Source organism: Orycteropus afer, unplaced genomic scaffold (assembly GCF_000298275.1).
Source record: "Orycteropus afer afer isolate SDZICR_OR568_19922 unplaced genomic scaffold, OryAfe1.0 scaffold00006, whole genome shotgun sequence".
Taxonomy (NCBI): Eukaryota; Metazoa; Chordata; class Mammalia; order Tubulidentata; family Orycteropodidae; genus Orycteropus; species Orycteropus afer.
In genome coordinates, this window is record NW_006921593.1 from 14,423,145 (window position 1) to 14,427,753 (window position 4,609).

A 4,609-nucleotide genomic window follows, 5' to 3' on the forward strand; every position below is an offset into this window, starting at 1 on the left:
CCCCTAGAGGACAGAGCAGAACTGGCCCATAGGGTTTCCAAGGCTTTCAATCTTTAGGGCAGTACACTGACACATCTTTGTACCCCAGAGCAATGGTGGGTTTGAACCATCAACCTTTCTGTTAGCAGCCAGCACTTTAACCACTGAACCACCAGCATTTGTTCAGGACAGGGTACTGGAGGTGAATTATTTATGCCCCAAGAAACCAAAAGAAAGAGGGAGCGAGAAAGAGGGAAAAGAATTTCTGTATGTTTTGCAGGTTTCCGTTGATCTCACTAAGAAAAAAAAAAAAAAAAAAACTTATTTCATTTTTGCCCAGAAAATTTCATTTGTGTGCTGCTACCAGAGGACAGCATTATTGATTTATTTAAAATATTTATACTGAGTTACAGCGTTTGGACGGACCCTGGCGCTGAGGAACGGCTCCAAACAACATGCCCACAAAGCTGACTTTGGGAAGTAGGTGAGGAGGCTGTGTCTACACGTCAGCTGAGCCATTCTTCCCTAATTACTGACACCTGCAGCCCTGTCCGCTGCCGAAACTCAGCACTTCAGTTCATTTCTGTTCTAATTACTGTTGTAAGGAGCGCATCTCCCACTTGACAAGATGCAGAAGGTGGTGCAGCGACTTTGGGAGCTGTTTCCTTGTGAACATTCTAGCAATTAAATCTAGAAACGGCAACAACTGGACTCCGTGCTCTGATCTGGGTGGGCAGCCATCCCTCCACCTAAAGACGGGGTCACTTTGAAACCAATCAGTTGCTGAAGCTGGGAGAGTGGAGAGGACCAGGCTTGGGGGACAGACAGTGTAGACTGTTCCTTGCATATGTTATTGTTGGTGCCATAGTGTCAATTCCAACTCAGTGATCCCATGGGACAGAGAAGAGCTTTCCAACAGTGTTTCTGGGCTGTCGTCTTTACAGGAGCAGGTCACCGGGTCTCTGTCCCATGGAACCATGAGGTGGGTTCTAACCAACATCCTTTTGGTTAGTAGTCAAGGGCTTAACCATTGCTCCACCATTATTCGGCAACAAAAGGAATAAGCTATCAAACTATAAAAAAGACTTGGTGGGACCTTCAATGCACATTGTTAAGGGAGAGAAGCCATCCTGAAAAGGCTAAACATTAGGGTTCCTAGAAGGTGACACTCAGAAAAGGCTAAGCCATAGAGACAGATAAGTGGTCTCGGGTGGGGGGATGAGAAGGGGGCACTGGGGCTTTTTATGGCAATGAAACTATTCTGTGCCATACTGTCATGGTACATCCGTGGAATTATGCAGGTGGCAAAACCCACTGGTTTGGATGACAACGCTCCCTGGTGTAAACTATGAATTTCAGTTACTAACAGTGTATCAGTATTGGCTCAATGCTAAGAAATGTACCAGGCAAATGCAAGATGTTAATAAGAGGACCAACACGCAGGGGCGCAGAGTGATATATGGAAACTCTAGTTCCACACCGAAAACCACTCTAAAAAATAAAGCCTTAAAAGAGCAGTAACTTCCAAAGCTTTCAAGAATATATGGTCGGAGAGCTACTTGCATACCTTGAGAATGAGTGTGAATTGCTACAACCTTTACAGACGTTAACCTTACGGTATCTATTAAGGTATAAAATGCATGCCATTTGAGCAAGCAGTCCCACTATGGGGAATCTATGGTATGCAGGTAAAATCAACAATGCATGAAAGATACATACAAGAATGTTTATTGTAGCATTGCTGGAGGTAGGGGAAAGAGATGGTTTTTATAGCATTGTTTGCAGTGGAGGGAAAAACGGGAACACCCAAGGATGTTAGAGTGTTGTTTGTGGCAGAAAATGGAAACAAACTAAATGTTCATCAGTGGAAAATAGTTGAAGAAATAAGGGCCTATCCATAGCAGGGACACCCTGCAGCCATTTACAAGCTGGATTAAAGCGATCTGTGTTGTGCAACTTCATGAAAGAAACCAATTCAGCCGGCTGCTTAAGACACGCCATCAATTGGACAGTCTAATCCATTGTTTTAAGAGGGAAAATAATAATAATTTATTCCCTGCCTGTTCAAAAACCCCAAGCAATTTCCAAAAATTACTAAAACTCCCTTCAACACTTATATAACAATTGGCCAAGCCTTTTAAATATAACATGAAGCATTAAAACACCAATTAACTAATTATCGAATGCTCAATGAACTCAGGAGAGATTGCTTGTGTACACACAACAGTAACGTATTCCTTCTTGGCTGCAACTAACATACTCTATGTTGTGCATAGGAGCCCTGGTGGTGCAGTGGTTAAGGCATTCGCTTGCTAACCAAAAGGTCAATGGTTTGAACCCACCAGCCTCCTCATGGGAGAAAGAGAGGCAGTTTGCATCCATAAAGATTTTTGTTTTCTTAATTTTCATTGTGATTTGGGTGAAAGGTTACAAAGCAAATTCATTTTCCATACAGTAGTTGCTACGCATTTGGTTTCATGGCATTTACTTAAACCGTGATCCTAAACCTTTGAACCAAGGTAGAATTTTGTAACACTAATGGCTTATTTGTTGCAAATATCTTTTTCCAGTAACATAAATGGTGACTACGCATGTAGTCCTTGCTGGATGGAATACACATGAATCAAATTGACTACATCTGTGCAAAGAGATGATGGAGAAACTCAATATCATCAGTCAGAACAAGGCCAGGGACTGACTGTGGAACAGACCATCAATCGCTCGTACACAAGTTCAAGTTGAAACTGAAGAAAACGAAAACAAGACCACGAGAGCCAAAATATGACCTTGAGTATATTACACTTGAATTTAGAGACCATGTCAAGAATAGATTTGATGCACTGAACACCAGTGACCAAAGATCAGATGAGTTGAGAGAGGACATTATTCACAAAGAAAGCAAAAAGACATTAGAAAGACAGGAAAGAAAGAAAAGACCAAAAGAGATGTCAGAAGAGACTCTGGAACTTGCTCTTGAGTGGAGAGTAGCTAAAGGGACTGGAAGAAATGATGAAGTAAAAGAGCTGAAGAGATTTCAAAGGGGGCCTTGAGAGTATAAAGTAAATTATAATGAAATGTGCCAAGACGTGGACTTAGAAACCAAAAGGGGAGAACCCGCTCAGCATTTCTTAAGCTGAAAGAACTGCAGAAAAAATTCAAGCCTAGAGTTGCAATACTGAAGGACGCTGTGGACGAAACCTTGAATGATGCAGGAAGCGTCTGAAGAAGATGGAAGGACGCAGAATCACTGTACCGAAGTGAACTGGTTCATGTTCGTCCATCTCAGGAGGGAGCATGTGATGAAGAACTAATGGTATTGAAGGAAGAAGTCCAAGCTGCATCGCAGGCACTGGAGGAAAACAGGCCTCCAGGAATCGACGGAGTACCCACTGAGATGTTCCAGCCAACAGACACAATGCTGAAGACACTCGCTCATCTCTGCCAAGAACCTGGGAAGAGAGCCAACCAACTGCAAGAGACCCATATTTGTGCCCGTTCCAAAGAAAGGGGACCCACAGATTGTGGGGAGTAATAGGTAAATTCTCCACTCTCTGCCCAGCCTGTAGTTACTGTTCCCACCTCCGCTCCTTGGGTTCAGTTCCCACCTCTGCCATGTTCCCACCCCTACACTCAGCCTCCACTTTCCCCTTTGTTCCAGTTCCCGCTTTGGTCTTGTCCCCACCCCCTTGCATTTAGTTTCCTCCTCTGCACTCAGGATTGGCTCTTTTGAAACAGGTAATCTACCTTCTACATTAAAACACTACTTAAGCACCCAGTGGAGACACAATGGGGTTGATGCTGCTTTAAGCCTCAGCCCATCTGCCGGACAGATGATTCAATAAAACATTCTAACGGTTCACTCTGGCCTTGTTCCTCTCAGCATCGGCTACCTAACGGAGTCGGTGCCAAAACCCAGGACTCACCGACTGGAACCCAGGGAGGCTCTCTCCCTCCCATTGCTGACCCTGCACCCACCCCCAGCCAGTTCATCTCCGGTAAGTGACATTTGGTCTTTCTCACACGGATTTCTGATTTGCCGACTTCTCTCAAGACCTAGCACTGGGCCAGAAATCCTCTGGCTTCGGCCTCCGAAGCTTTGGTCCCTGGGTGTCTGGCCTCCTAAACCTCCTCTGTGCCAGGGACGCCCACACAGGGGTTGTTTCACTCTCCTCTCCGGCATCAGGCCGAATGATGGGGACGCCTTTCCTTTGGTCCTTGGTCCTAACACCTCCAGAACTCCTCACATCACTTTAAGCAGGACTTCTGCTCTAAACCCGGCCACTCTTCTCCCCATTGCCTCCTCAGACCTGGCCCACTCTTGCACCAACCTCCTAGAACTCGAACAACCCTATTTCCCCCATCTACTGATTCACCCCTCCCTGCAGCCTCCAATACTGGCTCATAGATGGCAGTTCTTACAAAGTGGATGGGAAAAAAGTAGCAGGGTATGTTCTTGTTTCCTCCACCCAAGTCATCGAGTCCAACTCTCTACCCCCAGGAACCTCCACTCAGAGAGCTGAATTGATAGCTCTCACCCGAGCCTTAATTCTAGCCAACAGGGGACACACTATTGATATTTACAGTGATTTTCATTATGCCTTTCACATATTGCATTCCCATGCAACTATCT